Raw genomic sequence first — 19,790 nt, 5'->3', positions numbered from 1 at the left:
TATAGACACCCATGCAAATTCGTTTCTCAGTGTTTTGCTGAAGAGTATAAAAAATTCAAGTAAAAGTTGTAAAAGAAAGTGAAACGCTCCTTCCACTTTATCCTTGAGCCTAGGACGCCCGTGAAGGACAGGGGGTAGGGGAGTCGCTGGTGCAAACGCAAGTTCAGTGATCACTGCTATTTTTACGTCACGTCATACATCGCTGATTTTCAAAATGGCGGGCAAATTTCTCGAAAATTAGCAAAGACTGTTAATTTTCGGAGTATTTGTTTGTCTGTCGCATCTATTGTAGTACTCTAAAATTATTCCTATTGATTTGAATAAATAATCTTGCGTTTTCTCCGTCTGAGGCTCTTCGTTTGTGCCTCTCTTCACATGGGCACCACCGCTAGCTCCTTCGCTATTAGTTTGCTGAAAAAGGCAACAAAGAAATTACAGTCTGATCATATGGTAGATTTAATTTAAACGAAGATATCCCTAAAACTAGGAGAAGTAATTAGTTCCGGCAGGCCTTGAGCCAACGACTCAACCAGTTCATAGGGGAGTCTCTCCAAGTTTATGCTGAAATCTGGCGTCCTACTCTTGAAAATATTTATCTGCTCTGAGTGCGGAATAGTATCTTTTTCGATCTGAAGCTCTTCGACTGTCGCTGTTCTTAGTGTCTGATTCTCTGTATTTCGTCAACTGAGAACCATCATCTTAACTGTTGCTCGTTTGCTAGAAACAAAGGAAATATATAGATAAGAAGGTAGCCCTATGGCAAGTGTTGATTGCATCTAAAACTGCCATTTCTGAAGACATTGTCTTCACTATCAGCCCACGGAGATTGCTGAAACCTCATCGCTCGTAGAGGTGTATCATAGAGTTATACACACCTTTTGTTAAGGATCCCAAAACCGTCGTTTAAAATCTCGGTAGATGGAGAATGTGGAAAAGTGCTTAGTTCAAAAGTACCAATTTCCACACTTAAGTGGAGAAGTGGAAAGAAAAAACATTGAATACAACGTGTTGTTTTGGAATAACCAGTTATTCGGCTCGGCAAATGAAAACAATGTCGCTTCCTGGACCCGGTTGTAGACACAATCTCCACCTATTGACCCTCAAGTCCAAAGAAAGAGAGGAAATAACTCTTACGCTACCTCCTCCCTGATTAAAACTAATGTAGGTGAATGGAAAGTCGGTTAACTAAAATGTACAAGCAGACGCAACTAAATTAATTTTGGGAAATGTTTTCCCATCGTTGTCATCGTTCATTCTAAGACAAATATATAGACGCGCGTAGATATGGAATTTCTCTTCGAGTGTCTAACTCGATATCTCACGGGTGAGCTGCGCTCACTCATGAGATATCGAGTTGAACACGAGAAGAGAAATTCCATATCTACAAGCAACCATGTACTATTTTGTTTATCATATAAACAAAATAGCCCTTTACTGTGCGGAAAAGCCGACTTCCTTTATGAATGATAATAAATGAATCGACAATCCCCGACTAACAATTGTAGAGTGCGTTGGTGCTAACTCCTAAGATGGAAAAATGCATTGAATCATGATTACAAAAACAACAATGGTCGTAATTTTTCAATTTACAAAATTCTCATTTATTGACTTTATCGTTACCGACAGAAGAAGTCTTTCAGGTAACGACCACAATCGGCCAGTGGCAAATCTTTCGGTTGTCGAATTTCATTCTCAACCGAAAGAAATGCTAACACCAAAGCCACTGAATACATAATTTTTGGTTTTTATTTTAGTATAGTGGTTTTCTTCCCCTTCTAGGAAAGTTTGAACCTCACTGTCTGTCAGAAATACAGATTTTTTAGTGTTTTAGTCGCTATAATTCGAGAAAGCTCCGACAAACAACTTGTATTGAGAATCGTGAAGGCTTTGCCATTCATTCATCAACCTGACCAAGTGGCGCCAAAGGCGAGTGATGTGTCAGCAGCTGATTGGCTATATCAACACACGTGAAAAAATACGATATTTTTTCACGTGTGTTGTTACGGCTTTTCTCAGGGCCGGAAATCCCTGTATAACACCGCAGTTTATGTGATAAATTTATATCTTAAATCAGCTTCTCCTTACCTCTTTTCCCTCTGAATGAGTAGTAGAGAAAATTTTTCTGGCATCTGATTTAGAAGAACTTAAAAAAACAAAACCAAGATTAGAAATGTTCCCCTACATAAGGCTGTAAGTGAACAAATTGGCTGAAAGCAACAGAATTGTTAACTACAATTATCACTCGTTAATTTTTCCTTCCTTTTCATCGGCACAGAGCCTACCTCGTGACCTACACATAACTGCCCACAAATAATGGTCTGAACTTTCGCATTGACGTCAAACTGTGATTTCGCTGCAAATTATATTCCGCTCATGCGTAGTTGTGTCCATGCGTCCATGCTCTTCAAATTCCGTGAAAAATGGTAGATCGTTTCACGCTTCATTATGCTAACTCAATTAGCATTGGTAATTAGTCCCTAGGGATTTTGGATATAATAGATTGTTTTGTATCACTCCTTGTCACTTCACTTGAGGCCTTGGGCTGTGTACTGCTTGAAGTGTTCTATAACTTTTTTCGACGGATCAATCCGACATGGCGGAACAAGTTCCCCAAGCCGTTGCCGGTAAAGCGATAGCTCAAGTTGTTCAAAATCCTCAACCTGCTCAAGGCGAACCTGCCGTGGCGCAGCAAGCTCAGGACCAACCTTTGGCACAACAAGCTCAGAATCAAGAGGTATGCATCTTTTTCTGTTTCGGATACCATGTGGTTGATTATATTTCAGTGGCTAATTTTTATCGGTAGAGTATAGATTTGGTTTACTTTCTGTAGATGTGAAATTGTGTCAGGCCTGCGGGGCCGTGAAAGTTTTTTCTTTGCCTGCGGGGCCGTTAAAGTTACTTGCCTGCGAGGCCGTGAAAGTTTTCTTTGGCTGCGGGGCCGTGAAAGTTTTTTCTTTGCCTGCGGGGCCGTTAAAGTTACTTGCCTGCGAGGCCGTGAAAGTTTTCTTTGGCTGCGGGGCTGTGAAAGTTTTTTCTTTGCCTGCGAGGCCGTGAGAGTTTTCTTTGCCTGCGGGGCTGTGAAAGTTTTCTTTGCCTGCGGGGTTGTGAAGTTTTCTTTGCCTGCGGGGCCGTGAAAGTTTTCTTTGTCTGCGTGGCCGTGAAAGTTTCTTTGCCTGCGGGGCTGTACAGAAAGTTTTCCTTTGCCTGCGAGGCCGTTAAAGATTTCGTCCCCTGTGGGGCCGTGTAGGAAGTTTTTTTTTTTTCTTTTGCCTGAGAGGCCGTTTGGATTTACTTGCCTGCGGGGCCTTGAAAGTTTCCTTTGCTTAGGAGGCCGAGAAATTTTCTTTGTCTTCGTAGCCGCGAAAGTTGCTTTGTCTGCGGGGCTGTTAAAGTTTTCTTTGTCTGCGGGGATCAAAGTTTTTTCTTTGCTTGCGAGGCCGTGAAAGTTTCTTTATCTGCACTGTCATTTAAAAATTTTTTGTTTGTGCTTCTGGGGTCGAAAATAGTTTCGGTATTTTGCTTTTTGGAATGAAATGCTTTATGTTCACCTTCGGTTGTGGTAGTGTGATGCTGGCGCGCAAGAATAAATTTTTTCTCCTTTAGCCTTTTTTGTTTTTGTGGCTTAAATTTTACTTTGTAGCCCCTCGTTTAAGAAATTGCTTGCTGATGTAGAAAGTTCTGTTGCCGTGCTTTGCTTCGTTGGAGTGTGATGCCTGAGCATCAGTCGCCGTTCATTTGCTTGTGCAAGCTTACGTGTAGTAGCTTTTAGTTGTACGGTATGTAAAAAAAAAAACAAAAAAAACGAAAGACTGCTCTGCCGTTGTGTGTGTTTTTAAAACATTTTTTGGCCTGTGAGGCTAGGAGCGTTCATCGTTATTGCTGGAAGTTTGAGGTTTTGATAATTTAATTTAATGTTTATTTAATTTAATCTAACTTAATGTAATGTAATATTTCATAACTTGTAATCTAATCGGTGTTGTTCTTTTTCGGCCTGTATTATACTGTGCTTGATCAGTTATGAGATTGAGTAATGAAAAGAAAGGAAATGAATGGATCAGTGATTTTTTTTATCTTGCCTTTTGAATTCTGTTATATAGGAGGAGGGTGATCTTGCTCGTGTCTTAGAGAGACTTAAGAAGTTGGAAGATTCCCAAAAGAAATCTGTTGAATCAGTGTTGGAGGATTTACAGCACCTAATACGTTCTCCGTTGTTCCAGAAGGACCAGGCAATTGATTACCTAGTGAATCTGAAGATTGTGGCCAAGGAAACAAAACACGCGAAAGCTGGATTTTATTCTGCAGTGCTAACAGCAATGCAAAATAAAATGTGGGCCTCAGACATGCAATTTAAGCGCTATCTTGAAGCCCTCTTAGGAGATAAGGAGGATGAAGTGGTACTCAAGCGGATTGCTGCCGTAGATAAAGCGTTGCGAGTGCCTGGAGTTGGTGCAAATCGTTTCATGCCAAGGGGGAGAGGCAGGGATAGATCACAAGTCCAGTGTTTTCAGTGTGGCCTATATGGGCATTATCAGAGGTTCTGTTCCTCGCGTCCACAGCCAGGTCCTCAGTCTAAGAGGCCTCGCCTTTATAATCAAGGAGTTGAGGCACCTCAAAAACAATGAATGTATTGACAGGATTAAGGCGTTTTCCCAATGTTTTTTGATCAGTTTCCAGTATTTATGCCGTGTGTTTCTCGGCATTAAAGGCTCCCTTTTCATTGTGTCAATCGGTGTCTGTTGTTGTTTCAATTTTAATTCACTCTTGTAAGTTCTGGATCGGGGTAGAGTAGCTCCTGCTGGTTCATCACATATGGTGACCACCAGACGACCTGTTTTCAGGCGAATTGAGGCTGCTCCCTCCTGATCGGGAGCCCCAGGTCTTCCCATAGGTGATCTCTCTTTTTGCCCTCTTTTCCTAAGATTTTGGGTGGTACTAAGCGTGAAGCTGCTGTGGATAACTTTTACGTTCTTACGGAATTTCAACTACAGACAACGGCAATTAAACCAAGAAACGAGACCCTATGGGTGGATATGACTGGGGTTCCCGTTCAGGGGGGTGCGGCTGTGTGTTGGGAAAGTGTTATCTCATCTGGTAAGGCTCCGGATCTGGGGACTTTACATTTAAGGGATCCGGATTCCTATGTGGCAGGTGGTCTTCACCGTAATTCAGCCGCCTGGGAGCTGGTACTTGAGGGTCATCCGTTGAGGAACTGTATTCTAGATTGGATTAGAAATAAAGTCGGCATCTTAAGTTTTTCAAGACCTTTTGCGGGAGTTTTCAAGAGAGCTAAATATTCGTCTACTGTTCCACCTAAGAAGATTTTCCCGAATCATGTAAACTGTAAAAATTTTACGGAATTTATATCCAAGGAGATTCGGAATCGTGTTTTAACCGGCGCTGTTAGAGTCTGGGGGGTAGTGGGTGTCGATGATCCCCCCCATTTTGTGTTGCCACTCACGGTTGAACCTACGAAGCCTCGACTTTGTATTGACGCGAGGTTTCTAAACCTTTGGATGAAAGATATGCCGTTTTCCCTGGATAAACTGAGTGAAGTGGCTAGGTATGTTTACCCCGGATCGTTCATGACCAAGTGCGACGACAAGTCCGGGTATGATCACGTGATGTTGACAGAGTCCTCGCAATCATACTTTGGGTTTAGTTTTGGTGGCCTGTGGTTTGTTTGTGCGACTCTCCCGTTCGGATGGAAAATCTCCCCTTATGTTTATCATACCATTGGTCTGGCCGCCACAGGTTTCTTGAGAGCTCAAGGGATTCCTTGTTCTCTCTATATAGACGATCGCTTAAATGGAGAGCTTTTGCGACCGACTGGGTCTTGGTCCATATTACCAGCGGACAGATCTTTGCAGTTCAGGTTGCTGGCAGCTACAGGTGCCATATTCGTTGTCCTTTCTGTGTCGGTTGATCTCGGTTATACCATTGGTATCAAGAAGTCGGTTCTTGTGCCGGTCACATCCCTGGGGTATTTGGGTGTGATCGTGGATTCCGTTCGACAATCGTTTTTGGTGCCGCGCCGTAAGATTGAGTCCTGGGCCTTAATTAGGGAGAAAATTCTTGCCTGCAAGAAAACTGTTTAGATCAAAACTTTACAACGATTTCAGGGGAAATGCATATCTTTCTCTTTAGGTGTTCCAGCCGCGAAATTGTTCATTAGAGAAATGAGTAGAGCGGTCGCTTCTGGCTTGGATGATGGGCAAGTGTCTATGACCGACGCTTTGAGGAAGGAAATTTCGCATTTGCGTTACCTTGACGACTGGAAGGACACTCTTCCGTGGAGAGACGAGAAGCATGTGCGTATTGCGATTTCTACCGATGCGTCCGGTTATGGGTGGGGTTGTGCAGTTCATTCACCTTCGGATGATCAGATTTTTCGAGATTATTGGAGTCAATAGGAACTGTGTCTCGATATTTCTACAAAGGAAATGTTAGCTTTGTTGTATGCTATTAAAGCTCTTCCTGACGGAATTAAGGATTGCCGAATTGATGCTTCTATTGACAGTATGGCAGTATTAGGTGCGTGGCAGGGGTCTGGCAGTAGGAGATCCCCCCAGTTAACGTCAGCTACAAAACGACTTTATTTTGCTCTATCTTCTCGTAATGTTCAGTTGAACTTATCCTATGTACCATCTAAGGAAAATGTGGCCGATTTTCCGTCTAGGACAATGTCACGTGTGGATTCCAAATTGTCAATGTCAGCTTTCGAGAGGGTCGATAAAGAGTTTGGTGGAGTTGAAGGTCATTCGTTTGACTTGATGTCTTTGGACTCAAATGTAATGAAGAACAAAGATGGGTTTCCCTTGCCGCATTTTACTCCTTTTCCAAGCCCAGACTCCAACGGTGTGAATGTCTTCAGTCAAGACTTGCGGGTTTTTCCGTCCATGTCCAATCCTTATGTCTTCCCGCCATTTTCTTTGATTGGTCCACTGTTGAAGTTTCTCTTGAGTTTTAAGATCCCGTTCACTATTGTGGTTCCAGAGTTTGTTCCTCATCGCTATTGGTAGGTTGAATTGAACGCAAGGTGCTCTGGGAAAATTTGTCTTGGTACACAGGGTGACTTGAGTGTTCTACTATCCCCATCAAAGTCGGGTTATAGTCCAAAACCTTGTCCCTTTTCTATGTGGGCGTTTCGCGTGTCTCGGTTCTAGCTGTAGAGTCGGGCTCATTGTTTGTTTCGTTTTTGTTCCCTACAGACATTGCCTAGAGTTCCGAAGTTATTCACTCCCTGCGTTGCGTGCCCACGATGCTCACATCCGAACGATGAGGATTTCAATTTCTGTCAGGAATGTGGTTATGTTAGACGTGCTACAATCCAAGGACCACTAAATAAATTGGATATTGATGAAGGCAGCATTACCCAACGAGTACGCGAGTTGAATGAGCAACGTAGTTCGTCTGGTTATTCTAAACAGAAATCAGCTCTGGAATTGGAGTTTATAAATTTTCTGGGAAACTTGTCAGTCCCCAAGTCTTTGTCGTCAGCGCTTCCTTCGGATGTTATTGCGTTCCTTGTGTGGAAGGATGGAAAGGGAAGGACACGAGTTCATAGACAGGATTGTCACACCTGGGGAGGTAATGCGGGGCTAGATTGTGAGTGCCCTAAACGTTTGGCATTTGGGACTATAGATTCACTGATTGGCAAGTTGCGTGCTATATTTGCAGAGAGTGGTCGAGGCGCAGAATGGCAGTCTTTGTTAGGTGTAGGTAATCCAGCTTCTTGTAGGTCAGTAAAGAATTATTTGAGTAATGTGCGAGAAGAACAACTAAAGGCTAGGGTAACTCCACGCCAGGCAGAGCCTATCTTAGTGAACGATTTGTTGGTTATCTCTGAATTCATTAGAGCCCTTTTGTTGCATTCTTCGACTTTGCGCGCAATTCAGATTTTTATGTATGCCCGCGATCAGGCTTTATTTAAGGCATTATTTTTTGCTGGTGATAGAGCAGCTGATTTGTTACAAGTAAAAGTATCTGATGTTTTACGTTTCTCGGATAATTCTGGTTTGTTGTTCAATCATGTTTGGACAAAGTCTCTCAGGTCAGGTGACGCAAATGTGTTTGCCTTTAAGCGGGGATCTAATCCTTTGATTTGTCCTGTCCGGGGTTTGGAAATGTATTTTGATGTGTGTAAGCTGTTACGTATTAACCTTGCGCCAGGTTTCCTTTTTCGCTCTATTTCAAAATCTGGCGGAGTTTGTTTCAGCCATTTGGAGTCTTCGGCGGCTCAAGCGCGATTGAGTTTTTATGTTTCCGCGCTAGTTGGGAACTTATCCAGTAGTCATTTAACAGTTCATGGGTTTCGCAGTGGGGCGGCTGTATCTTTAACATTGCGAAGCGTAAGTCTCAGTGAAATCATGGACCACATTGGCTGGAAATCTAGTAAGACGGCGCTTCACTATATCAAACTTAAGCAAGTAGTAAATCCAGCAGGCGCGGCGGCTAAACTAGCGGATCTCCCTTTACAAGCGGGGCAGGACTACAAACATCAGGATCATCTTGTGGGATTCTCCCAAGCTTTTTCATGAATTTATTTTATTGAAGTTTTGAACTATTATAGTATAGGTTATTGTTAATGATTAGATATAGTGTGTTTTAAGTAAGGATTGGAAAGAGGATTAAAGAGTTCTTTGTGTTTCTTTTCTTAGGGTGTGTGATTGTTCATTTCATATGAGTGTGGGTGTAGGCTTGGGAAGGCCAGAGCGATTCTCCATACCATATTACTATCTCATGAATAACAATTCCTAGGGAGGAATATTACACTATGCTAACTCAATTAACATTGGTAATTAGTCCCTAGGGATTTTGGATATAATAGATTGTTTTGTATCATTCCTTGTCACTTCACTTGAGGCCTTGGGCTGTGTTCTGCGCATCGAAGCGTTTTCCCACCCACCCCACCCCCGGTCGGATTGATCCGTCTCACCAACACCCCTTCGCCTGGCTTGGGCTTTCCCGGCCAGAGCGATTCTCCATACCTTATTACCATCTCATGAATAACAATTCCTAGGGAGGAATATTACACTATAAAAAAACAAGCTTGGTGATTGAATGATAAAACTATTATTGAACACGGTTCTCGCAAAATACCGTGATTTGCCAGTGTTTCGCCTTGGGCTTCGGCTTCGGTAATTAATTGATCTGCTTGCCATTGACAAATCATTATATTTTGCTCAACCTCGTCCAATAATTGTCTATTAACAAACAGACTCCATTTGTCCGTGCGAGTGCACTCTGATAACGCACGAATGACTTCAAAACGTAGTAAGAACAAAAAAATAAAAAAATTGGGTGATATTTGCTTCAAATTTTTATTTTCGTTCCCAGGCCCCCATTTGTCATTTCTTTCCATGTCGCGAAGGTGTTCTCGGAATCGGTTACCTAGTCGTCTTCCTGTCTCGCCGATGTATAACTTACTGCAATAAGTGCAAGTTATGCAGTAAATAACATTGGCGGAGGTACACGTAAAGTGGCAGTGATCTTAATGGATCTCTTGGGTCCCGATATTTTCTCTACGTTATGAATGAAAGGACAAGTTTTGCATCGTGAGCGAGCGCATTTAAAAGTTCCAAATTGGTCATTGGTTTGAAATGAACTCCTAACTAAAAAGTTTTCTATGTTTTTGTCACGTTTGAATGAAATAAGTGAGGGTTGCGAAAAGATAGTGCCAGTCTCTGAATCGTTTTGGAGTAATTTAAAATTTTTAAGAATTATAGATTCAACTGCGTGGTTGTGAGGGTGAAATGTAAGAGTAAATGGAATGTGGTCAGTGTTTTCCTTCTCAGCCGTTTGTAGCGCTGACTTTCGATCAATTTGTTGGGCAGGTTGGTGGCCCGCTTGAACGACAGAAACAGGATAGCCATGTTTATCGAAAAACTGGCACATTTCCTCTGATTTTTTGGAAAAATCAGAGTCGTCAGTACATAAACGACGAAGTCTGAGAATCTGTGAAAAGGATATGGAGTTCTTGACGTGTGATGGATGTGAAGATGAATACAACAAGTAAGTATGTGAATCTGTAGGTTTGTAGTAAACACTAGTGCATAAGCCGTTGCCTTCATCTGAAATTTTGATGTCTAGAAAAGCCAAAGAAGTGTCGGAAGTTTCCCAGGTATATTTAAGACCCTTTACGGTGGCTAATTTACGTTTTCCACTCAGTTGTTTACACTAAATTACCTCCTATACTCTCCCACCGACGCAGCACCACAGTTTCTTTAGAAACTTGCCCCTTTATTCCTCTAGGGTCAACCTCGGCTGCCGGTCAAATTTGGTGCAGCCACGGTTAACTTTTTCTAAGTCACACCAGGCTGTAGCACGATCGAGTTCGTACTTCAAATCTTACAAAGGAAGCTTTTCAGTCGCTAGTTAGGAGATGATGAGCTTTTTTGACTCCTCATGAGAGCTGACGCCTCCTGCTGATCGTATGTCGAGGATATAGCGGCATTTAAGGCTGGGATTAATCCTCGTAAAAACAATCATTCCCAACGCCCAAACGTCTGACAGGATTAAATCGTCGATGGATGCACAAGGGACGATCTTCTCTTCCACAAGAAGTTCTGGTGCCATGTAGACCACTGTTCCACGATCGATGTTAGTGTTTAGAGGCGATAATTACCTGCGTTTGAATAAAGCGGGAACGACTTTCACCACAGTCAGACAACTTACAGGCAATTGGTCTTGTTTGATAAGTTGGCCCAAATTCCTCATCCTCTTGTGACAACGAGCAGTAGTGCTGGTTGCTGACTAAAATGTTGGCCGTTTTCAGGTCTCTGTGTACTATCCTTTGATTGTGAAGGTAGCCCAGACCATCGATTACTTCTGTAGCTACATGACAAACCAAATCATGAAAACCACCACAGTTTTGTTCATAAATTTTCAAAAGAAACTCGAAGAGCGTGTTTACACGGACGGCTTGACCGAAGAGATGGAAGTCGAAATAAGCGTACTTAGGTATCATGGCGAGCGGCTGGTGGCAAACGGCCATAAACTTCACAACGCTTTGATGCTTTAGGCTATTTAGGGGAGCCACTTCTTTGAAGAAAAGAAAAGTTTCTTCTCTTCTTCGTCCACAGCACTTAACATTTTTTTTATGACTACCGTCTCTGTAGTGATTTTTCCCGGCGCCCGATAATCCGTGGTATACACATCTCCAAATGCACCCTGGCCAATGCGATCCTTGACCATCAGTTTGTTGCATTTGAACCGCGGTATGGCGTCATCATGAGATGTCTCTCAGACTGCAATCTGACTAAGACTGCAATTTGAGCCCTGACAACGTGACAAGGTACAACACTGAATAGCGCTATTGTTTTAGAGTGTCTGGATGTTATGCTTGTCGAGGAATGTGACAACATAACTGTCATTGTTCTTAAGAAACTCCAGAATATTTTTTGCAAGGATAATTGACAATACCGGTAAATGAACTTGTGCTAGGGGCGAATTTCTTTTTACATTCGCTTTCATCGCGAAAAAACATCGTAATGATTGAGGTAGGTGAAACTACAAAACGAAGACCCTACCGATTTCAATGTTTTAGCGTCAAGTGAAGCGTTTTTGGCGAGGGTCTTCGTTTTATAGTTTGAGGCGGGTAAAACGTTTTCGTTTTGGAGTGACCTCTTATTACATCCTAAATTATCAAAAGTGTGATCAACTCGCGGTTTTGTAAATTCTTCAGTCTTTTTTTTATAAATAAAGCTAAACAAGGTAAGTATCATTAAAACTGTAAAACAAGTCTAACAACTTTTAAAAGTAATGCTGTCGCGATGAAAGCGTGGTTTGCATCTCCCTAAGTGGTAAGTACTAAAACATGGAACGACCTAAAACCACCTAAAACCACCTAAAACCAGCTAAAACCAGCTAAAACCAGCTACAACCAGCTACAACCACTACAACCACCTACAACCATCTACAACCACCTCAAAAATTTCAACAACGACCTACAACCACCTCAAAAACATTTACAGCTACTCGCAAACTATCTAAAACCATCTAAAACAAGGCATAAATGTCTTAAATAAGGCGAAACGACAACATGTCACGTACATGAAATACGAGAATCAAATGAAACCTCCACCTTCCCCTGAAATCTTACTCTCCCTGGTCCCATGTATAATCAACCATCTCACGAAATGAAATAGTAGAGTACGCCGATTATATTTTTTATTACCTCAGTAGTAAAAGACCTAAAGAACTTTACTAGCAGACGTTTTGGCTCACGTTTCATTTGAAAATGTAATTGGAGCAAAACGTGAGTCACTATTGCGTAAGTAGCACCACTCGTACAACTGCATGCTGTATAAATACTAGCACGATGGCGTTCGTGCCAAAGGAAGATTCCAAATGTACGCACAGTTCGCTTGAAATATTTCTAATGATCATTCACTCATACTTTTTCTAGTCATGAGTCAAAACGTCTGCTGGTACCCAGGGTAGAAAAAGCCAAGTCAAGTCAGTCTTGACTAGGAGTTTGTTATTTTACTTGATTACTTTTTGTAACTTAATAGTCCACTTTGTAAAGCTCTTTAGGTCTTTTACTACTGAGGTTATGAAAAATATAATCGGCATGCTCTCCCATTTCATTTCGTGAGATGGTTGATTATACATGGGACCGGGGAGAGTAAGATTTCAGGAGAAGGTGGAGGTTTCCTTCGATTCTCGTATTTCATGTACGTGACATGTCGTTTCGCCTTATTTAAGACATTTATGCCTTGTTTTAGATAGTTTTAGATAGTTTGTGAGTGGCTGTAGATGTTTTTGAGGTGGTTGTAGGTCGTTGTTGAAATTTTTGAGGTGGTTGTAGATGGTTGTAGATGGTTGTAGGCGGTTGTAGTTGGTTTTAGGTGGTTTTAGGTCATTCCATGTTTTAGTTATTACCCTTCCTAAGTCTGGTTCCTATGATCATATTTCGTGTGATCACTACAACACATTTCGTGCTCGTTGGGTAAACCGAGGTTGTTTCGCATCTGTTCGAGTCCGAATAAGAAGTTAAGCAATTTTGTTATGATTTAAGTGTGTTTTACATCACGAGTTCAGAGTTTACAGTTGTTTTCGGTAACCCAGATCCCACGCAGAGTATCTAGTTGACTCGACATTCAGCGCGTTCTTGAGCGATTTTTGTCACAAATCAACTCATCTGGATATTACTCAATCTGGGGGCGAACTTAAAAGTGTGGGGGTACTATTGCAACCAGACTTCTCTTTCGCGTACTGCCTGACATCATCAAAGGTCAGCGGAGAGAAAACCGATAGATCTAGAGTCTCCTCTTCAACTGATTTTACGGTTGAAAGGAATAATATTAGTCTTACAAATTTCTTTAGTGACGTAAACTATGCACGAAACATACGTTTGTGCACCTGATCACTCGAAAAACATATCCACTGATCGACCATGAAATGCCATTAAAACCCATGCAGTTGTCGTTTATAACACGCGAGCTCTTTGTGAATATTCTTCTACCGTTTTCCAACCAATTTCAGACTTATCTACTAATAAGATTGACTTTTGTTAGCAGTGAAGTACTTTCTGATATCGACTCCTTAGTTTTGTCAACTACGTTCTTTTCAAGGTTTGCCTTCGCTTCGTCCAAGGAATCGTGCGGTTATTCTCTTCTGAAACTTCTTAATTTCTCTCAGTTGTTCGTCAGAGGCTACGGCATAATTGGGCCAGTATACCACCGTCCTGACCGAACAATAATTGGATCAATATCAGTATCTGGGCCGAAGGCGCTATGCAACAAAGCCATTTAAATTTACGACAAAACGGCTTATATAAAACAGTACCAGTAAAAAACCCTTATGTTATTAAGCTCAAATGAATGGCCTTATGTAATAAATGTTTTTAAAATGTACGACCTTAAAGTTCGTAAAAAGCGCCCGTTAAATACTCGTAAAATGCGACTGTTAAATGTTCGTAAAAAGCGCCCGTTAAATGTTCGTAAAATGCGACTGTTAAATGTTCGTAAAATACGACTCTTAAATATTCCTAAAATGCGACTATTAAATGTTCGTAAAATGCGACTCTTAAATGTTCGTAAAATGCGACTGTTAAATATTCCTAAAATGCGACTGTTAAATGTTCGTAAAATGCGACTGTTAAATTTTCGTAAAAATACTTTAAATGTTCGCAAAATGCGACTGTTAAATGTTCGTAAAAATAGGCTAAATGTTCGTAAAAATACGTTAAATGTTCGTAAAATGCGACCTTTAAATGTTCGTAAAATGCGACTCTTAAATGTTCGTAAAAATACGTTAAATGTTCGTAAAATGCGACTAAATGTTCGTAAAATGCGACAGTTAAATGTTCGTAAAATGCGACTCTTAAATGTTCGTAAAAATACGGTAAATGGTCGTAAAATGCGACTAAATGTTCGTAAAATGCGACAGTTAAATGTTCGTAAAAATACGTTAAATGTTCGTAAAATGCGACTAAAATGTTCGTAAAATGCGACCGTTAAATGTTTGTAAAATGCGACTAAATTTCGTAAAATACGCATGTTAAATGTTCGTAAACTGCAACCGTTAAATGTTCGTAAACTGCAACCGTGAAATGTTCGTAAAATGCGACTTTTAAATGTGCTTAAATTGCGACTGCTACGTGTTCGTAAAATTCGCCCGTTAAGTGTTCGTAAAATTTTCAAATTGAGTGTTCGTAAAACGAGCCTGTTCAGTGTTTGTGAAATTCGATTGTGAAGTGTTTGTTTAGGTTTTTGTAGAGTGCGACTACTAAGTGCTTGCAAACTGCGGCAGTTTCGTGTTCGTAAAATGCACGACTTAAAAAGCGTCTGGTAGAATGCACGACAACAAAAAGTCCTTCAGATTCACGAGTTTTAATTACTCTTAAAATGCCGAATGTAAAGGGTTCTGGACGTAAGTTTCTGGGAGAACAACTGAGAGATTGTCGTTGGATTTAAGATTGCAAACTTTCTTGGGTGGCGATTAAATTAAGTCAAGGGTGGCAGTTAAAATATGTCAGTTAAGTGTTTTTAAAATTCACGGCATTCAATTACTTGTAACCCTAGTATTTAAGACCTCAGGAAGAGAGTTAAGGCGGTCTAAAACATGATAATTTGAGGTCAATGAATTGTTTTAGGAATCTTACACTACCGAATGTCCGTGGAAGTAGAGATAACAAATTTCATTTTCTTTACGTTTTTAATAACTACAACAAAGAATAAATTTGAAAAAACGACTTTTCTTGGACTGTTCTTATTCTGTTCTGAAAGTCACCTGTGAACAAAAGCAGAGTACGAGATATCAATTCTGAATCAAATCCCCAAACTTACGGTAATAATCGTTTAGGACACACCCCATGAAGTCGGCAACGTTCGTGCCTTGGTTTCAAGCACCCCATTGTGTTCTCATCCCTAATCGCTTCTGTACCTCGTTGAAATGGTGCTGGCCACCACGTGTTTCTCTCTGTAAATCACTTGTTTAAAGCGAACGCTATGGAAGTACCACTTAAAACCTAACGACTTAGTACTATCGGAAAATCAAAGGGATTAAACCACCATGCTGAAAAACCAGAAAAAACAAACAAACAAAAAATGAACATGATCGATCTAAAAACAAAAATATCAAAACAAAACTATTGGAGCTAAAGAGAACAAAACCCAAAACTTCCAAATGTAATGAAACTGAAAATTTGGAATTAAGATTGATTTTTTGTATCATGCGAACACTTCTTACCGTTCCACTATCATTGAGATCGAGATTTATACAATGCAAACACATCTTACCGTTCCACTATCATCGCTGTCATCTTGAATGCCATATGCCTCTCCCTAAATGTGGCAGCATGTATTTAGAATATGCTGAACACATTTAAAAATAATATGAAAAACAATAATAACATAAAAAAAATTAAATCTCTGTAAAATTAAGTGTCTATAATTCTCTCCAGAGTCATAGACAATCATACTTACTTCATCAAAATTTGTTGCGGCTGTTGGAATATAAGCATAATGAGAGATATGATGGTCACGTTGACGCCTATGAATTAACTAATTCAGGTAAAACTATCTAGGAGGTCCAATGTTTTCCTGATCAAAGGTGTACTTAAATGTTCGTAATTCCATCAATTTAACCATCAGTTTTTAAAAGATATAAATACATCTAACCTCATTGCGGGTCAGCGCCTGGATTCTTTTTTGACGAACCTAGGATTTAATATTGTTCAAAGTTAACAGCCGTCCTCTCCAGCAAGCTCCAAGGAAAGACAGTCCTTTTCCCCTCAGCTTCACGTGTGAAGTAAAACTAAACTTTCGTTGTATTTTTGCCCGACGCAAGCAAAGTTCAAAAGTACTATTAAATCAATTTAGTCGTGTAATTTTAGCTATGCTCTAAAAGGTCCAGACTGTTGAATTAAGGGTTTAGTTATGACTTTACATTCCCCTTACTGTGATCAATTTGCCATATCAACTCTGTTGATAGAACCAGATGATCAAGATTCAATAGGCAAGGAATTGGTAGATTATATCTACTCTCTATTATTTAGCAACTGGCAGGGCGTGAAATTAACTTTTTTTTCTGATAGCCACTTGGCTCCTAAATTCTTCAAAGTGGTAGCCAATTCAAAAAAAGTTGGTCGCCATTTTCAAAGACAAACAAAATCTTTCTTTACGCTGTCAGCGTGCTAGAAAGACCCTCAAAAATTAACGTGCTACAAAGTGGACACTAGGATGGATGATATACAACGTTCAGGCTCATCTAAATCCAAGATGGCGTCTAGTTATCCATCGAGATGCATGTGCTACGTTTCGGAAACAAACTTAACGAGGAAGTTTTCCGCCGATTTATCTTTGCAAATCTTTTTAATTCACTATATCTCTTGGTAAGGTTATGATGAAACGTTCTAGTCGCCAATTTGGCGACTAACTTTCAGGATTTGGTCGCCAAAGTGAAAAATTTAGGCGCATTGCCGCATGTATTAGGCGCAATTTCACGCCCTGAACTGGTCGTGCATCATTCAAAGCCAATTTTTATTATAAATAGAAAAGGTATTTTAGATCAATACAGGGTATGCACCTGACAGAGAAAGTGTCCAAAGTGGCTGTGAATATTAGTGCAAAAGTAATTACCCATTCGCTGTCTGGTTCGGTGACATCAAGGTCTCCTTCTTCCTCCTCTGCCTATGAACATTTTTGTAAGAATTATGTATTCATCTATGGTTGGCTTGCAATAGATCTAAGTGTTTCAGTTGCCTAGCCTTGAAATGTTTAGTAAGGGAAATTTTATGCAGAGCTATCTTTCTACCGTTACGCTTAGAAAAAGTTGTCACGGGAAATCTAATCTCAAATTTATTTAAATCAGCGATTATTATAAGCATTCTGCAGGGTATTTTCAGAACTTTGCTTTCATAACCTTCGTTTGCGGTATCATATCAAATTGGAGATGCAAATTACACTTATTGTCGCTGTTTTCATGCGAAAACACAAACGATTAAGACTCTTCAAATCTACCAGGTACCTGCTCTTATCTACTTACCTCACGCTCACGTTGTTTTCCTTTGTCTGCGGCCTCCTATCGATACAGATATCCACAGTAAGCGTAAGTCAAAGGTTTACATAATACTTATTCTTAAGCGAAAAATGAGTGATCTTTATTGTGTAAAAAATTAAAAATTCCAAATGAGGGAGTGCGTTTAATTGAAAAGTAATTATGTAATTATCGTGGTTAGATCCCGGGGGAAATTAGTAACAACGTTAATGACTATTGAGAGCGCCGAAAAGGAATGCAAGCTGTTATCTCATACCACCAAACACTCCAAAGATTTTGCTATCGTCATAAAGAGTGTTAAGAGTGTTAAGTATGGGACGCGCTTGTCGATTCTATTATCAATTTTTAAACCAGAACATTACAGCATCCTCATATACACCAGGGATATCCCGACACCTTACAAAGCACGAGCTCTCAATAATTTTTTTAAAAATGTGAGCTTTCAAATGTCTTAAAATGCGCGATGTATCAATTGTCTTACAAAGCACGCTGTCTTAAATGACTTGAAAGGCACGTTGTCTCAAATGTCCTAAAAAGCACGATGTCTCAAACGTCGTAAAATGCACGATCTGCTATATGTCTTAAAAAGCACGATGTGACAAATGTCTTATAAAGCACGATGTCTCAAATGTCATAAAAAGCACGATGTGTCAAAGGTCTTAAAAAGCACGATGTGTCAAAGGTCTTAAAAAGCACGATGTGTCAAAGGTCTCAAAAAGCACGATGTCTTAATTGAGCTAAAAAGCACGATGACTCAAGTGTCTTAAAAAGCACGATGTCTTAAATGTCTTAAAAAGCACGATGTCTCAAACGTCGTAAAATGCACGATGTGCTATGTCTTATAAAGCACGATGTGACAAATGTCTTATAAAGCACGATGTCTCAAATGTCTTAAAAAGCACATCTCAAGTGTCTTAAAAAGCACGATGTCTCGAATGTCATAAAAAGCACGATGTGTCAAAGGTCTTAAAAAGCACGATGTGTCAAAGGTCTCAAAAAGCACGATGTCTTAAATGAGCTAAAAAAGCACGATGACTCGAGTGTCTTAAAAAGCACGATGTCCCAGAAGTCGTAAAATGCACGATGTCCCACAAGTTTTAAAATCCACGATGTCTCAAAGGTCTTAAAAAGCACGATGTCCCAAAGATCTTATAAAGCACGATGTCTTATATGTCTTATAAAGCACGATGTCTCAAATGTCTTATAAATTACGATGTCTTATGTCTTATAAAGCAAGATGTCTCAAATGTCTTATAAAGCACGATGTCTTATATGTCTTATAAAGCATGATGTCTCAAATGTCTTACAAAGCACGATGTCTCATGTCTTATAAAGCATGATGTCTTATATGTCTTATAAAGCACGATGTCTCATATGTATTATAAAGCACGATGTCTTAAATGTATTATAAAGCACGATGAGTCAAAGGTCTTATAAAGCACGAGGTCTCATATGTATTATAAAGCACGAGGTCTCATATGTCTTATAAAGCACGAGGTCTCAAATGTATTATAAAGCACGATGTCTCAAAGGTGTTATAAAGCACGAGGTCTCATATGTCTTATATAGCACGAGGTCTCAAATGTATTATAAAGCACGAGGTCTCAAATGTATTATAAAGCACGAGGTCTCTTATGTATTATAAAGCACGAGGTCTCATATGTCTTATAAAGCACGAGGTCTCAAATGTATTATAAAGCACGATGTCTCAAAGGTGTTATAAAGCACGATGTCTCAAATGTCTTATAAAGCATGATGTCTCATATGTCTTATAAAGCACGAGGTCTCCAATGTATTATAAAGCACGATGTCTTACATGTCTTATAAAGCACGCTTTCTCAAATGTCTTATAACTAACACTGAACAGGCTCGTTTTACGAGCACTCAATATGAAAATTTTTCAAACACTTTAACGGGCGCATTTTACGAACACGTAGCAGTCGTAGTTTACGCAATTTTAAAAATTTTACGAACATTTCACGGTTGCAGTTTACGAACATTTAACGGGCGTATTTTACGAACATTTTAGTCGCATTTTGCGAACATTTAACGTATTTTTACGAAAATTTAACTGTCGCATTTTACTAACATTTAAAAGTCGCATTTTACGAACATTTAACGTATTTTTACGAACTTTTAAGAGTCGCATTTTACGAACATTTAAGAGTCGCTTTTTACAAACATTTAACAGTCGCATTTTACGAACATTTAACGGGCGCTTTTTACGAAATTTTAGGTCGTACATTTTAAAAGCATTTATTACATAAGGCCATTCATTTTACCATTAT

General features: G+C 40.0%; 1 pseudogene; it reads left to right on the top strand.

Moving 5' to 3' along the window:
* Nucleotides 1-19,790, top strand: part of LOC136281855 (uncharacterized) — a 418,311-nt pseudogene that overhangs the window by 97,877 nt on the left and 300,644 nt on the right.

This window comes from Pocillopora verrucosa, chromosome 6 (genome assembly GCF_036669915.1).
Source record: "Pocillopora verrucosa isolate sample1 chromosome 6, ASM3666991v2, whole genome shotgun sequence".
NCBI lineage: Eukaryota > Metazoa > Cnidaria > Anthozoa > Scleractinia > Pocilloporidae > Pocillopora > Pocillopora verrucosa.
Note: the sequence above shows the minus strand (reverse complement) of the source record. Positions and strands in the feature narration are given on the sequence as shown.